The sequence below is a fragment of the Caretta caretta genome, chromosome 9 (assembly GCF_965140235.1).
Source record: "Caretta caretta isolate rCarCar2 chromosome 9, rCarCar1.hap1, whole genome shotgun sequence".
In the NCBI taxonomy this organism is placed as follows: domain Eukaryota; kingdom Metazoa; phylum Chordata; order Testudines; family Cheloniidae; genus Caretta; species Caretta caretta.
Genome location: NC_134214.1, coordinates 14,351,758 through 14,369,510, shown reverse-complemented (window position 1 = coordinate 14,369,510; position 17,753 = coordinate 14,351,758). Strand labels below are relative to the sequence as shown.

Below are 17,753 nucleotides of genomic sequence, written 5' to 3'. Positions count from 1 at the left end.
CACACCAATGCAGTGTGGATGCTCACAGGCACAGGCTCTCATGCATGGTACATGGACCTGGGTATGCTATGCAGTGTAGACATACACAAAGAGAGGCAGTCTTTCAGGTAGCCAGGGGGATGTAGATATATAATTAACTGGAAAAGGTGAAAAAACCATTCAACCAGTGCAATTTTTCTGAGTTTGACAAAATCCGGTAAAGTTGGTGAAATCGTTTGTGGACTAGAAGAACAAAAAGAGTGTCAAGGTTCAATATAAATGGTGGCTCATTAGCCCAAAGTCACCACTTTAAATACCAGGCCATGTAAAATGTACTATGTTACTATTGTCCTTATAGGCCAGTTATTAAGTATAGCTGCAATTAGATTAATAAAAACGATACCTTAACACCCAACCTCTCAGACTCAGTCTGATGGTTTATGAGTAGATCACAGGATAGAAAGCAGTGTGACTCACAGGTGTATTAGCATGGAATTATTAGAGGAAAACGAATCAAACATTTTAAATTTCAAAATCTCCTATTCAGCCACCTGTAGCATGATGTGTATATTGAACTGGTGTGTGCTTCAGACACTTGAGGCCAGAGATATGGGTCGAATGAGCAAATTGTATGAAGCTACCAACCCATAAGTGTCATGTGACTTGGATAGATCGCAACTTAAACTGTGGGGAGAAAGGCCAAATTTAAGTTATTATTTTTCTTCTGTTGTTGAAAACAAGACATGTTAAGGCAACTCTAACTTATTCACAGAAGGTTGAATTCTGTCTGACATACACCCAGTGCCATCCCGTTGACTTCACTCAGGTTTCGTGGGGTGTATGTCCATGCTGAATTTGACTCTGTGCCTACCTTAAAATAAAAGTCGTACACCTGACCCCCATAAGGATCCTCAAATCTCACCAATTTTCCATACACTTGTCTTATGAAAACAAAATAGGATGAGCCTATTTTCTCATACAGTACACTACTAATTAGTGGTAGATTTTAATAAAATGTAAACATGGCATGCCATGCACATAGTATTTGCTAACATTTACATAAACGTTTTCGATGTTGTTGCTGCGGTAACTGCTAGAGTCCAGAAAGATCGGTTGTGCTTTATGCTGTACAAACCTATGGGAAATGACTGTCAACTCAAGTCACCTGAGTTTGGGTTAGAATTTTATCACAAATTTTTCATTTTAACAGTGTGTGTGTGTGTGTGTGTGTGTGTGTGTGTGTGTTTTACAGGTTCCTTCTGTGCTGATCCACAGACGATATGGGCTGTTACAGCTTCTGCTGAAAAGGCTTGATTTTTCCGCTCTTGCTGTACCATCCCATGCTTTTAGCTCTCGAGGCTCAATCCCGAATGTGTTGGCCATTAGATGGTGTGCGTGTGTGTGTGTGTGTATTTAAATCTCTGTGCGTAAAAAAGAAACAGGAAAATTGTCAAATCTATTTAAACTGCAAAAAAATATTTCAAAGTAGAAAATAATGTAGACTGTTCAGGGCATTTTTTCCCTTCTCTTTAAAATTAGAAAAAAACCCACCTGTCCATATTTTAAAAAAACAGGACCCTAAATCCAGATTTAGGGTCCTAAATAGGTGATTGGAATTTTCTAATTTGCTGAGCCCCGAACAGCTCCTGTTGAAATCAATGAGAACAGTTGGACACACAGCATTTTTGAAAATTATGTTATTTACTCTTACGAGCCTGACTTATGGACTTGGGAGCCATCAAGTTCCTATATTTTAAAATCTTGGCCTGTAAAAGATCTGCTGTATGTTTGTTTCTTTTCTTGTCCAAAGGCCAGATGCTCCTGCCACTGTACAGAGTGAAATAAGCAGAGAGGCAGAAAAATAGTTGGAAAGGCCCCAATTTGGAATTGAGGGGGAGGTGCCTGGCAGGAGTAAGTGAAGACTGGGGAGAGGATGCTTCATACAGCAAGCTGCGTTAGAAGGTCTGAAATTCTCTGGCAAATAGCTGTAGCAGACTAGCTGTTAATGCTGACTAGGTGAGCACTACCCTCCCCCTGACGCAATAAGGTTTGCATGCTAGAGCTTGGCAAATAATGAAAAAAACGCTGCTAATATTGTTAATTTGTAAAATGAACTTGCTTCAGTCACGCTCACGTCCCTGTCGTATTCACTTTCTGTGAACATTCACGTGATCACGTTTGCAGACATATTTGTTCATCTGCAGGTAATCATAGAAACTGAATGTGAAATTTGCATGTGCAGGTATTCACACCAGATGCTGATGCACACAGTCAGGGAAGAGGAACGATATCATGTGGCTTACCTGACGAGTCACAACTAAGCATCACAGCTCCAGTTTTATATATTCATGATCACTCCTCAGACTAAAATAATTTGGCCAAACACACACACTTGATCAATAACAAATAAAGTGGAGAAATCTGCACTCTGGCTGTGGGCATTCTGTTAGCAGAAAAAAAGAATGATTTGTTACACATTATTATGGTACGAATGATTTGTTACACGTTATTTGCTCAACTCTCATGTGTTTTTCTTTCTGTCCACATGCGGGAAAGTACAGTGTATTCCAGTTCTTTACTGAGGGACAGGATGTTAATTCTTAAAGTAACTGAAGAACAGGCACTCAACAACATCCCTGAATAATGTGTGTGCTTTCTTTATAAGCTTGCTTCTGTTTCGTAACCTTTAAAATGTGGATTTTATGAGTGACATCATTAAAATTTATACTCCCTCTAGAATGTGATGTTCATCATTATTGCTCCACTGTGCCTCTGGATCACCTGTCTGCATTGTGATGTAGCGTTCCACAGGACTAAAATTCTGATCTCTGTTCCACTGGTGTAAATCCAGAGTAACTTCATTATTTTCCATGAAGTTCAGTGGCTGGAACTGAGATCAGAATCTGGCTCTTTATGCTTTCAATGGAAATTTAAAAGGTTGCTATGAGTAACTATATATTTCTAGAAATGAAATATGAAGTGCCTTTTGAGCTTTGAGTATAGATATTAAGAACAAGAAACTGCCACAGAAGGCTTGTTTTCAGATGCACTATATTTCTTTGTTTTAAAATATTCTAGATTTTGTCAGGCCCAGAATCCAGGGCAGTCCTGAAACTCTTGCACCTACCACATTCACATTAATTTCCACAGGAATTTTAGGTGCTCATGGAATGAGGTATTGGGGCCATTACATATTGTATAAAATTTCATATTACACTGAAGAGAGAATACTTAGTAAGAGACAAACCTAAATACAAAGGTTACAATTTTTTGAAATTGACTAGTGATTTTAGATGCATCAATTTGGGGTGCCCAATTTGATACACTTTTTAAAGGAACATTTAGCAGGAAGTGCTGAGCACCCATACTTAAAAAAATCAGGCTCCAGGTGGACACCCTAAAAATTAAGGCACCCAAAATCACTAGTCACTTTTGAAAATATTGGCCAGATTTTGCAAAGTAAAAGGTCTTTAAAACAAATGAATTGGCAAAAGGGAGTGATTGAGCAATAGTGCATTGGGCCATTACAGTTAAGGCACAAGGCTTTTGTTGCTTCTTTGTGATGCATAAAGATAACCTCAGATTTTTTGTATATGGAAAAGTTGTTTTGCTTGTGATTTTTGCATTAGAAATATGAAGTATTGACTTCCCCCTTTATGCTAAAGGACTATCTAGTAGATTGCAGCTAGTGGAAATAGGACATCACAAGAACTCAGAACAGAGCAAACCAAAGCAGGGGTCACCCAATGAAATTAATAGGCAGCAGGTGTAAAGCAGACATAAGGAAGTACTTTTTCACACAGTCAACCTATAAAACTCCTTGCTAGAGCATGTTGTGAAGGCCATAAGTATAACTGGGTTCAAAAAGAATAAAATAAGCTCATGGGGAATAGGTTTATCAATGGATATTAGCAAGTTGGTCACTAAGGCAACCCCATGCTCTGGGTGTCCCTAAACTTCCAATTGCCAGAGGCTGGGGCCAGAAGACAGGGGATGGATCACTCAATAAATTGCCCTGTTCTGTTCGTTCCCTCTGAAGCATCTGGCACCAGCCACTGTTGGAAGACAGGATACTGAGCTAGATGGACCATTGGTCTGACCCAGTATGGACATTCTTATGTAACATGAGCTATGGTTTCCCAGCTTTCATTCAGAGAAGATGTGTAGTTGACATAAAAAAAGAAGTCCATTTTGTCAAAAACCCAATTTCCCATTGAAAAAAAGCTTAGAAAGAAAATTCTCAGCCAGCCATATTTAAAGCACCCAGGATTGCTGACATGTTGTCTAAAGTTCTCCCTGTTGCTATCACTGGTGAAGCCTGGTGTGGAGTTTTAGCAAATATTTCCTTTTTGCAGAGTTAATATCCCCTCTCCTCCAATTGAAGAAAGAGTATTTAGTAAGAGACAAATCTAAACACAAAGATTAAGCTGAGAAAGCAGCCGATCCAGGTTTCACGAATCCAGTAGTTTCTCAGTCTTTTAGTAAAACCAGGAAACAGTCTGTCAGAAATGCAGAAAGGCATGCCTATGTAATCATGCATTAAATATTCATGTCTTTTAAAGGTTCATGATCCTTGAATGTAAATTGAACCTTATAAGTCTTGCCTTGTTCCTGTGTGATCCTTGCACTGTTACTGGTATGAGATTCCTGATATCAGGATACTTTTTTTTAAAGTTATCAAAGCTGCTTTTATACATAATAAAAGAGCAGTAAACTATAAGAAAAAAAAAACATTGTCCCCCTTGGCAGTTCACCCTAAGAAAACAGAGCCTGGGAGGAATTAATTGTACAGATGTCTGAAAGCTGTGTATGTTACTGTCAGGGTGCCAATCTAGAATGCATAGTTGTGACAGCATCTTATGTGGTCATAATAGAACATTTAAGGGGTAATGGCTGATAGGGGTGGAATTTCCTAGAAATTTTACTGACTGGCTTAATGGAGTTATTTGCTTCAGACTCTTAGCTCAGCTGGTCATTGAATAATAGGAAGTGCTGCTTGACCTGGAGATCGTTGCTTTTGTAAACTCAGGAAGTATTAATGTGTAAAGGGGAAATAAAATAATTACTACCTTAAGTGTGGAAAAGTTAAAAGTTTGTCTGCATATTGCTTTGGATATCGTGTTTATAATAATAATCCTAAGAGTAGAAGGGCTGGCTCCAGCAACCCTTGCTCCCGTGAATTATCCTTGCTCATGCAGTAGTGTCCTGTTATTTTCAGGGAGACATCTCATGTGAGAAAAGGCTGCAAGGTCAGAGCTCAGTAGCATAGTAACAAACAGGAAAGTAGGACAGCATCTCAATTTTCTGTTTTGATTTATGGCATAAAGTATTCTTTGGAGAAATTTAATGTCTTAACCTGCAGCTATAGCCGAGTAAGTGAAGTGCAAGAAATATTCCATATTGTCAAATTTGTCCAAGTTTTGCAGTCAACGACAAAAATCAAGATTCCCTCTCTGCTCCTACCTCCAAAGTATTCATTCTCTCAGCAATTACTTATATACTAAATTCCAACCTGGATTATAAATGTTTCCAAAATAGTCAGTAACCTAAATGGTTCTTGTAGGCACTTTTAACAGCACCGTGTTTTTAGTGTAGAAATGGGGACACTACTTATTACAAAGACCTAGATTCTGCCATTCTTAGTAAAGTCGAATAGTACCTTTCTCTTGGGTAGTCCTCTTTTCATCAATGTGACCGTTCATTGAGTAAGGTAATGCACAACATGAACAAGAGGGGCAAAATTTTAACAGTTGTTTTATGCCATTTATACTTACTGAAATATATGTTTGGGATTCCCTCTTATAATGGGAAACATGAGAGGGAGACGAGGTGGGAATGGGACATTGAAGCAGATTAAAGACGGGTGATTTCAGGTTTTGAAACAGGTTAATGCTTTCCAAATTAGGGGAATATGAAATTGAAAGTGAAGGGCACGCTCCTTGTTGGGGGAAAGCTTTAGAGTGGTCCTAATGCAGAATCTCATTAAAGCAACTGTCAGGATTCCTCTATTTTACCATCACCTCCCCAGTCTGTAAGAAGCAACTGTCATTTTGAGTGAGAGTACTGCCAAAGAGGCATTTACAAATAAATGAAAAATGTCACAATTGATTTTGCTCCTTCCAGAGGACTGTGTCAGCTTTGTCACAAACTGTCTTTGTTATTCTGTTTCAGATTTCTCAGTTGGACATTGGAAATAGCTTTTGATGGTTCTGGGCTTCTTTCATGTGACCCAGGGTAAGACCTCGGTCTGTGACCTTTCATTAATATTTGTGCAACAGTTTGGGCCATTGGTAAAGAGTGTGTTATTTTCTCCTCTTTGAGCATCCAACAGGCAGGATTGCCAATGTGTGCAAATCAGAAATGTAGGAAGTCGTACGCATTTGAAAATGTTACCAAAATAAATTGTTTCTTCCCTGCAGAAATATGTATCAGTGTGATGATTATTCAGAGGAATATATATTGAAACAACATGCTATTCATATAAAAGGCACATGGCTATACTTTTCCTTTGTTACCAAGGAACTTAAAGCCATATTCCTAAATTGTTAACATTCTTTCCCTCAGATGTTGCATATTATGCCTAATTCTTTTACAGTGCACTTTTCTGTAAGTCATTCTTGCTGTGCATATCCTTGCTTGTAAATATCCGAGAATGAGCAAGTTCTTATTCTTCCTAATGTGTTCTGGCTAGATAAGTAGGCTAGTGGGGTATTATCGATTTAAAAAGGCTTTTATTGGAAAAGTCTGAATAATGTAAGAATGCAAATCCTTCCTGGAACTCGAGTTTGAAGAATTATTGGAAACAGTCCTCTGGAGTCTCTGGACCACCATTGTCATTTCAATGAAGCTCATATCTAAGTAGTTATTTTGCTCTTTGCACTTTACTTTGTGCTTTTAGGAATCAAAAGTACAGAATGCATTTTGCTAAAATTACGATGCCAGGACAACCTCAACTGAAATTCTGCTAATGATTCTTTCTATAGATATTGTATATGGGCTCATAATGCTAGAGCTTAAATGTAACCTTACCTGGGTGACATGTGTTTTCTAGCTTTATGCATTTTCTGTATGTGTTTAGTGTTCTGGTGGTGAAGTGCAATGGAAATCATGTATAGTAGCTACAGTTTGTAACAAACCGTAATACCAAGAGGAAGTAGGGGGACCAGACAGCAAGTCAGAAAAATTGGGATGGGGGGGGGGTAATAGGAGCCTAGATATGAAAAAGCTCCAAATATTGGGACTGTCCCTATATAATCGGGACATCTGGTCACTCTAAGAGCAAGATTTATGACTGTATTCCCAATGACTTTCAAGTGCTAAGCAAAAAACCAACAGCAAGTGTTTGTAGCATTGGATTATAAACAGTTTCCTGTTAATATATCTATATCTACTGCATCTATTTTGAAAGTTTACCTCGAACAAAGACGTGTGTGTGTGTATGTGTGAGAGAGCATCATCCACAGAATATATATTTTTTTAGAAGGATGGCGTCAAGAGAAAAGTGACTTCATCTGAAATTTCCCCCTTATTACCAAGAACACCCTATTAAAATGGAAAGAATTTTAGGTCCTAGTCATCCTTTTTTGTACATCTAGAACTCCTACGGAGTCCAGTGGGAGACTGGATTATACAAGGTAAACATAATCAGGCTTCTGATTTGCTATTTGATTTTCATGCTGGTGTGTTTACTTCCTGTACTTCATTCACCTTGGTCAGTGAAAATAACTTGGTTAGTTTCGGTTTTGTTAATAAAAGCAGTAAAATGCTACTATTTCTGAAATGCCACATTTGTACATGAATAACTGTCAGTCCTGTTTGTTTAAACTGGGGAAAGACCCCAGCTGTCCCTTCCTAATTAAGCTTTGACACAAAAGCATCACTTTCACAGTTAGTTTCAGTTTCCCCTTTCTCATATACTTGCACAGTGGTGCTGTGTTTGGGTTCTCACAGACCCAGGGAATTACGTTAAAAAGAAACACGTTTTGGTTAATTAAAATTAAGTACCTAAAACAGATTTGAAAATATTTATGTTTAAAACAATTTTTGTAACTTCCTCTTTTTTGATTCAAGTACTTAACAGTTTAAAACTGTTTTCTTGGACAGACACCCTGGGCTGAGTGCTCAGTACGTCCTTGAGACCAGAGTCTCCAAGAGAGTCATGGTATGATGCTGTGAGCTACTTACTGTTACTTTCAGTACCTGTAAATTAGGAGAAAATCTGAGATGTGAAGCAGGACTAAGGACAGAAAAGATCTCTCCCAGTGCAAAGACTGATGAAATAGTAATAATCGGACATTGTAAGGTTGATGCACTGATATAATGAATCAAACTCTCTCTCTCTATATATGTACACACTGATCTAATGAATCAGTCTACAGTACCTAAGAAAATTGGAGGGGGGGGGGGAGAGAAGATGAAAATACCATAATGTACAACACTGTCAATTGCAAACCCGAGAAAACATTTGACTTTTAACGTTACAGTAAAATGGTTTTTATGCAAATAGAAATAGAGAAACATAAAAATGTGAGCAAGTATTGCTCAAAGAAATCTAGGCAATTCTTCTATAGTGTCCTGAATGATAGAAAGGCCATGGCAAACCATGATCTGGCAAATGGGCAGCAGCTCAAACTTTGATATGTGAGTCTCCTAATAAAGTAGTGATATTTAGCATCACAATATTACCTGGAATTATACTGAAATTGAATTGTCCCAGCCAGTCAGAATGAAGGGGGAGAGCTGTAATGAACTGTTGCATATAACTCCATGGGTTTCCCCTCCCAACCATATGTGCAATTCTCTGAGCTGCAGTTGGCTGTACATTGATAATGTAGTTATTTCTCAATAACAGCATTGTGCAGTTCGAGGAACTTGTGATTAGTTGGTGACCATCACTAGTATGAACCAGTCACTTAACATGATCACTGTGGACTAAGTTCTGACTTGTACTATGCAAGGGTAAGGGATTCAGAGGGAAAAAGAATTCCCTTAATATCTCTATATGGCTACCCAGACCCAGGAGTAATAAGACTAGTCTCTCCCTTGGCCTTCCATGAAGTAGGTAGGCAGGGCATGAACCAGGAAAGACAAGGTGAAAGAGGCTTGGCTCTACCAACCCCTCACTGGCCAGTGCGGCTGAGCCAGTGTGTAGGGAATAGTAATTTATTGCTAGTGTAGCCCATCAGTAAGTAACTACCTGCCAGGAGCAAGGAGGGAGATGAGAGGAAGTTGTGACTCAGAGCTATGTCTTTGATTTAGGGTTTTCTGAGCCCATTCCTGGCATGGTGTAACTTACAAGCACCCCCTTTGCACAGGGTGTGTCCGAAGTCACAATCTAGCCCTGTCTGGTTATTTTTCAATAATTGTACTGTGCCCGTGCAGTGTGTATGCTATATGTGGCTATTCTTACTGGCTGCTAAAATTCCTTTATTCTGACTGGCTCTTGTAATCAGAATATCCAGGCTGTTTGCCAGCAGCGAAATATGTTCAGATTTTTCTTAGAGTGAAGAAAAAAAAAATCCTAAAAGCTATGAAAGTGGATCTGTCCAAGCTCTGAAGGGGAAACTGTTTAAAAAACCCAAAAAGTTAAATTCTTCGACTTATCTTACTCCTTTTTATCTGTCTCCTCTTTCTGTCTCTAAAACTCAACAGAGTTTTTTTTCCCTGTGAGAATTACTGGAATATGTGTCATTCCCATTTGTCTTCCCAGTCTTTTTATCCTAATTCACAGATGCTATGTAAATACAAAAATAATAATAAAAAAATACAGCTGTTCTGGGAATAAGGGGTTGCTTCACAGTAGGAAAAGAAAGGAACTGGAGAAGGGAAATAAGAGAGAAGAGGCTGGAAAGGGGGAAGATGAGGATGTGACACTGGCAGACCATGTGCCTGCTCTTGCCAAGGCTTTAGGCCTCAGCTGAGCACTGACAAATTTGTTGCTGGAAACCAGTCCAGCTCACCTGTGTGTTAGCATGGTTAACATGGGTATTGGACTTATAACAATGTGTTTAGACTTTATGAAATGCCTGTACATTGCTACATGTATTAATCCTACTTATAATGTCTGTATCCCATGCTATAAGATAATGCTGAAGTGTTTGTGCTATAGCTGTAAAATGTTTGTTCTGAACTATGTAGCTCGCCAAACAAGGAAAAACTGTACCTTGTGCAAAATGCTAAATCCCTATGAAAGGTATTACCTCTTGCACATCAGGAAGGACTATCAAAACTAAATGGGCCATTGTGGGACATCACAGTACAAAGATTTTGCTAATTGCCCCTGTACACCCATGAAGAGGCAACCTGCAAAAGGGCTCGTCCCATCAGTGTGAATGTTGGAAGAAGGAAATAAAGATACCAGACAAGAAACTTTTTCATCTCTCTTTTACTGTTTAGACTCTGACAGGGCTGCAGCTACAGAACAGAAGCGAAGATCTCCAGGGTCAACCTGGGTTAGCCCTAAAAGACATTCAGTGCTGACAGATTATTACAACTCTGTCATTTTATGGAACCATAGACTGTAATTTATGTATATATATTTGCCTGCTTTAACCTGTAAATAACTCTCTCATTTCTTTTTTCCTACTTAATAAATCTTTAGTTAGTTTACTATAGGATTGGCTACAAGCATTGTCTTTGGTGTGAGATCTAATAAGGTACCAATTGACGTAGGGTAAGTGACTGATCCCTTGGGACTGGGAGTAATCTGAATTTTGGCGTGACTTTTGTTGTAAGTGACCATCTGTTACATAATCCATCTTTTCTGGGTGGCAAGATAGACTGGAATGTGCAAGGGGACTGTCTGTGACTCCATGGTAAGACTGATACAGTGCTTTGGGAGTTCACACTTGTTGCTGGGTTGGTGAAATCTATAGAACATACAACCAGTTTGGGGTTTCCATCCTGCTTTTTGACACTCTGCCCTGAGGTTGGCACTCACAGTCATGAACCACTCCAGACAGTGTGACAGAGGAGATGGGGAAGGAAGAGCCAGAAGGATATAACTTTTACTTTAGGGCTGGTTCATGACCCTGTTTGTTTGTGGTTTTTTCTCCCCTTCATTTAAAATGGCAATATTGAATTAAAATTCCTGACTGTTAATAAGACTTTGAGGGTCATTTTGGTTAAAATAAGGCCAGATTCTGCCACTCTCATTCACGGGGAGTAGAATCTTGGTCCATGAATGAGTTTTGACTTCAGTGGGACCATCCATGAAAGGGTATTGTTCAACATGAAATAAGGCTATCGGAATCTAGCCCTTAGTAATAGCCATATATATTTCAGCCTAAATAACTCCTTGGCATTCACATATAAAGTTCATTGCCTATAACCACCTTGAATCCATTTGGTCTCGGAAGCAATTAAAAACTAAACAGGACTTATCCTCAAGATACTGTTACAATTACTTGCTTCATCCAGCCAGCTTTGTCCTTTGTATCTACCAGAAACTTTTGTACAGATGCTTTTATCAGTAACGTCACTTCAAGTGTTGTAGCAATATTCATATAAGGGCACTTAAACAGAAGCTCTCCATAAAGCATACCCTCAGCAGCACTTACAGACATTTTCCAGTTACTTGTCTGTGTGGTTGAATAAGCTGAGTTCAGGTCATTTGCATTTCAAAGAGTAACCAGGTGAAATGGGTCTTCATTCTTCATTGTGAGGTGGTCGGGTCCAAGCCCGTGAATTGTTCTAGGGTAGTGAGTGGGAAAGGGGAACTTGCTAAATCGCTTGGTTAGTTGATCACCATGTCATTATTGCCTCAAGTCACTGCACATTTAATACTGTCCAAACAGATTAGCCATCAAAAAACAAACTGTGAAGCAACTTTAATGGAGAAACGTTTGGTTTCTTTTCTTAAAAACTGAAGATTAAAGGGTAAAGGATGGCGGTGCTATCTCACTGGCTCTTAGGTGCTAATACAAGCTTTGACTTAATAAGGCCAAAATAAATAGTGACTCGAACTGGGAGGTGGAGGGACTTACCTGTGGTGAATACATTCCCCTGATGGTCATATTAATCTAGAGAGGTGTAAGTGGAAGCATTAGTGGCACAGCTATAGCACTGCATCTCTGCTTCTGTAGCATCTGTAGTGTAGACGTGTCCTTAGAATCTTAGATTGTAGTCTCTTTGGGACAGGGACTTCCTGTGGATGTGGACAGCATTCAGCTCTATGGACACTGTTAACCAATTAGGCCCCCGAGGCACCATAACAATGCAAATAATTAGGCTGGGGTTTTCAGAGGAGCTCAGATTTCACTATTTTTCACTGGATTTGGGTGTGGAACGCCCTTAAGCCTTGTCTATGTGGTAAATGCAACCGAAATCACTCAATGGGCTGTAATTCACATCTTCCGTTATTTCGGTTCGAGTTTGTATGTGGATGCTGTCGTTTTGGAATAAGAGTGCCCTATTTTGAGAGACTGTAATTGAGTAGAATAGGGAATGATTTTGAAATGGAGCACGCTTATTCCAAAATAAGAATGTCCACACAGAGACTTGAACTGCTATAAAAAAAGGCATGAATTGCAATTGATTTAGTTATTTTAGCTCCATTTATTACACCAACCCTTATACTGCTTTGAAAATCCCAGTGCAAATTAAGAATGGCTGAGCACCACTCGTCTTCCCCCCTCCTGCTAAAAATGGGGTGACATCTTGGCCCCACTGAAGTCAGTGACAAAACTCCCATAAATAGTACTCATTGTGCTCCATTACTTTGGGAAAGGACTCGGATTAAGTTCTCTAATTTAGTATGTAGATGTAATTAAGATTTTACCATTTGTAAAAACTTGAATTGTAAAAGGCAAAGGAAGATTGTGGTGGCTTAACGTGTCATACTAAAATGGTACATAAGGCAAACAACATTTTGCAAATATAAATGTGATGATATTTTAAAGTTATATCTCTCTATTTCTGCAGGGCATAATAAGTAATTAAAGAGGACCATAACATAATCCTTTAGTATTGCATATTAATTCCAGAGAGGAATGAATTAATCTTTCTGACTTCATAGTAATTTACAGCTCACCATGGTAATACTGTAGGGCTATAAAATAATCCTGTAGAACAACATATAGGTTTTCTAGATGGCATATTTAAGTAATAAAACTCCCGACGGCTGTGATGATTTGGTTGAAGCAAACTGGAAGTGAAAGTATTTGTTTTAGAATTTAAAATTGACAAAAAATGTTGTGTATTTTTGCCTTAAAGGAAATACAAGGAAAATACACTTTTGCTCAATGATGATTGAAGAGTACTAGAGACTCTGTGCCAAGACAAAAAATATATTTTTCATGACAGATGGTTGTGAGTTTTGGCAGCCACTATAAACTAATATAACTATACAGTCCTACAAGGAAAATCATTTTTCAAAGAAAATGTTTAGATTAACAAAAGCAAAGGACCACGTGTCTGTGTCCAGAGCAGGATGAAGATCTAAATACATCTATCTTGACTAAACAATATAAAGATGGCTTGATATTTTAAATGGAAAAACAGGACAACAGTCTGGGATTTGGAGTAGAGAGTATTTTGGTGTGGGACAGGGATCTGGGCATGGAAGGATTTTGACAATATTTGAGGGAAAGAAACTAGAGGGTTTGATTCTTTCTTCCACCTCAACCAAACAGTCCCTTTCTTGATTAGAATAAAAAGATCATGTAAAAATAATGGACAAATGGAAACACTGAAGCACGCAATCTCTCTCTGGACTCACCTGTTCCAGTCCTGCCCAGAATCAGAGTGAGTTTCTGCTTCAAAGTAGAGTGGGGTTTACATGTAGATAAGTTCTGGCAGAGGTTTGGGGAGATGTCATTGAGGATATGTCTGCATAGCAGCTAGACACCCGGGGCTGGACTGTGTCAACCAACTCAGGTTTGTGGGGCTCAGGCTTATGGGGCTTTTTCATTGCTGTGTAGACTTTCATGCTGGCGCCTGGGTTCTAGGACCCTGTGAGGTGGCAGGTTCCCAGAGCTTGGGCTCCACCCTGAACCTGGAAATCTACATAGCAATGAAATAGCCCCTCAGCCCAAGCCCTGTGAGTCCAAGTCGGCTGGCACAGGCCAACTGCAGGTTTGTCTTTGCTGAGTAGACATATCCAGAGAGGCCTAAGGCGGTGAGGATGGTGTCAACTTGAGAAAGGCCTGAGGAGGAACAGTCCTTAAGGCACATATGCACTCAGCCTGCCTGCTTTCCGTTTCACCTGCTCCATTGGACACTTCCTTTAGGTGGCCAATCTGCTGAGTTCCAACAAAACTGGACAAAGTGGATGGGAACACAGACATTCCTGTTTTTTACAAACTTATCTTATGTTAACTATCTGTAAATATTTACAGGAGAGAGACTCCAAGAAGGGGGAGGAGTGGTTTTAGGCTGCCAGATTTATTACACAATGCAAAAAGAAGATGGTTTGTTGGAAACTCTCTTGCACAGTTATGGTACTTACAGCACACAGAAATATTGCATTTTCAAGCTATGGGTTTTTCTTGGTCTCTTGGCAAATCCATAGGTGAGATTTACCTTCCTTTTCAGGGGCTGAAGAACCAAGCTTGTAAATTCCTATGCGGCCTCTAGTGTTTGTAATTTTCTTTGTGAATGATACAACTAGTGTAGTGACTCTTTCCATATTTTCCCTCTAAAATCCTTGCTGATTGTTAGATTCTCCTTCATGGAGTAGATGTGGCTGATTTGGATTAACGGTTCCGGGCCCAATTTATATGTAGTGTTTGTCCAGGAACATTGTGGACTGATGTCTGGGCAGCAATGAAAGGATTGCTTTATAGTGACCTTTTTTGCAGAGCCAGCAGAGAGAGAGTATAAAAATCATAATTCCCCACCCGCCTTTTTTAGCCTCTCTGAGGGCTTGTCTACGCTCAAAATGCGTCAGCAGCACTTCAGTGAAGTTGCTGCCTATGCTAGCCAGAGGGCTTCTCCTGTCGGCATAGCTGTTTCACCTCCCTGAGAAGCGGTAACTAGGTCAACAGGAGCCCCTCCTCCCCTGCACTGCCCCTCTTAAATCGAGGCAAGCACTCCTGGTGAGTACGTGCACTGGTGGCAGAAGAAGGGTAGTGTGGCAATGAAAAACTGCAGTAATTACTGAGGTGGCTGTAAGTCAGCCTAACAAACATTGACTTAATCGTGTAGTGTAGACTTGGCCGAGGTATTAAAAGGCCGTTGTGCTAATGTATCTTAGTGGGACCTGCTCTAGGGTTCAAAGGGAGTTCAGTTTCAGGACACAGTTACTCCTAGGTGTCTAGGAAGTCTGGCAACAAACATACCAGTTGCAGTAGTGTATTTTATGATGCGGTCACTAGAAACCGGACTGAGACCAGCAATTTATTTCTCATATAATGCTGAATGACCATTAGACAGTGTAATGAGTCATTACTAATGAGTTTCATTTACTGCTCGCCTGGGCCAGTGAAAGGATCTTTTTAATCCCATTTCCAGTCACCTGGACCGCCAACTCCCCTGTGTTATACTAATATTTTTAGCTGGTCCAGAGTGATTCTACTAAAGTGAGAGAACTGAATTGTTAATGAGTCTTTTAAAATTTCATTTAATCAAATAAGGTTTCCTCCCAGAAGGGTAAACTGGAAGTTGAGCGCCATCATAAAATCCTGGTGTAATTTGGTATGTGTAATTGCCTTGCTTATTGTGTCAAACTGATTTAAGATTCATCCTAACTCTCTGTATCTTTTTTTTTTTTTTTTTTAATTTGCTTAGTACATTTTGGAAGCCAGATCAGTGGATACGCTAATGTGTAGCAGGAGAAAAGCTGCCCTTTTCTTTTTTTAAAAAATCCTTAACTCCCTGCCTTGTCAAACTTTATTCTCCTCTGTTTCACACAGAACATTGAAACCTGCTGTGGATTGGAAAGGTTAGTTATTCCCTTGACTGTTACACAGGATATGACTCGGAAAGCCAAACCGTGTATCCAGCAAATGTGCACAATAGGCTTGATCCCGCTCGCTGCAATGTTTTCCGCTGAGTTCAAGGGGAGCAGGATCAGATCCTGTATAGCATAGGCGCTGACTTCCCCTCTTTCCCCTGGGTGCTCAACCCCCCCGTCCCGCCCCCACTCCACCCCTTCCATGAGGTCCCGCCCCTGCCTACTCCTTCCCCGCTCCCATTCCAACCCCTTCCCCAAAGTCCCCGCCCCAACTCCGCCCCCTCCCTGCCAATATTCCAACTCCTTCCCCAAATCCCTGCCCCGGCCCTGCCTCTTCCCCACCTCCTCCCCTGAACGTGCCATGTTCCCGCTCCTCCCTCCCTCCAAGAGTATGCTAACCCTGCCAAACAGCTGTTTGTTGGAGGCCAGGGTGGAGGCGCTGGGAGGTAGGCGGAGGAGTGGGGACGCAGCACGTTCAGGGGAGTAGGTGGGGCAGGGGGGAGAGGGGAGCTTGGCTGCTGGTGGGTGCAGAGCACCCACTAATTTTTCCCCGTGGGTGCTCCAGCCCTGGAGCACCCAAGGAGTTGGTGCTTACGCTGTATAGTATGGCGTGTGGTCTTGCCCTCAGACTGACACACCTCGTCTATAATCCCACATGGCATAACATTCAGCCTTCTGCTTCAAGCAATATAGGACAATCAATATTTGCACTGTTAATTGACAAATGCCAATGGGCAATGTGAAAGAACAAGTCCGTGTATTTGTGACTGTTGAGTAGTTTTTTTTCTTTCTGATATTAATTTCGAGGACTAAAGGCAAGCATAGAGAAAGAAGATAAATAAATGTTTGTGCTTGGTCTGTAGTTTGGAAAAATCACAACATTTAGCAGTCTAAAGTCTCACAAGGAAAAAGACAGAGCCCGACAATCTTCATTTTTGCCTCCTGCTGTCTCTTCCACATGGAAGAAATGGAGAAGGAATTGAAGGGAAAAATGGAAGTGAGGGGTTTTTTTATTGTTATTCATCAAATGCTGTGTCTTTTAAAGTTACACTAGTGTTTCTTTCAGAGTACTCCTCTCACTTTCACAGAGGTGAATGCCATTTCCAGCTGGAGATGGGAGTACATATATTTATTTTGGGCAACTGAAACTCTAGTGATAATTTGCTGTTTGAAAAGTGGGAGACTGGGAGGGGGGAAATAGCCATCAACTCCAGATCTAGTTCAAAACACCTGTTACCCAAAAACTTCTCAGAGATTTTTTACCCCCCGGGTCTTTAAACTATTTGTCAAGGCAACTGCACCTGTGTTCCCCCTCTATGGTCTAGCAAAGACACCCACTCTTAGGCTTCTGCTCCCCAGCCATTGCTTCTCTTGGGCAGAGAAATGTCTTTCTCCCTCCTGACTGTGGTATTTCCAGGCTGCACAGACCCTGCCTGCAGTGTGAATTCCGCACCATGTCCAATAGCCTAAATAGGCCTGCTTTACTTTTCTCCTCCGAGATGGTAATTGTCACAGTTAAGTTAGCACACAGCTCTTTCTAAGCAAGCATATTTATTCTGAAGGTAAAAGCATTACAGAGAAAACCATATTAAAATAATAGCAGAACCTACTCCCATGCTAACAAGGTTCCCAGAGATCACCTCAGCTCCCCTAACGGCTTTGGCTGGTGATGAGTCCTTCAAACTCCACCAAGGGGTTTTTCTGTCGTTACAAGTTCATAACCCCTTTGGCTCAGAAAAAAGAACCCTCCTGAGTCAGAGAGTTATTCCTTTATTCTGTTTGGGCCTTTTGATTCTGGGAGAAGGTAATTTGTAGACAAAGTTCCCCTCCTCAGGGCAAAGCTTCAAAAGATCAGGTTCAGAGGTGGGTATTTGCATTTCCC

General features: G+C 40.3%; 1 protein-coding gene across 3 annotated transcripts in view; it reads left to right on the top strand.

The window, feature by feature from the left end:
• The window catches only part of NAALADL2 (N-acetylated alpha-linked acidic dipeptidase like 2), a 935,367-nt gene that overhangs the window by 43,812 nt on the left and 873,802 nt on the right, over positions 1–17,753 (top strand). For 2 of the 3 annotated variants that reach the window (XR_012669850.1, XM_048862820.2), the window contains exon 2: positions 6,151–6,213. The exons of the other annotated variant lie outside the window; for it this stretch is intronic. The gene's annotated coding sequence lies outside the window, so the exon portion shown is untranslated. The remainder of the gene's footprint in view (positions 1–6,150; positions 6,214–17,753) is intronic. 3 annotated transcript variants of the gene reach the window in all.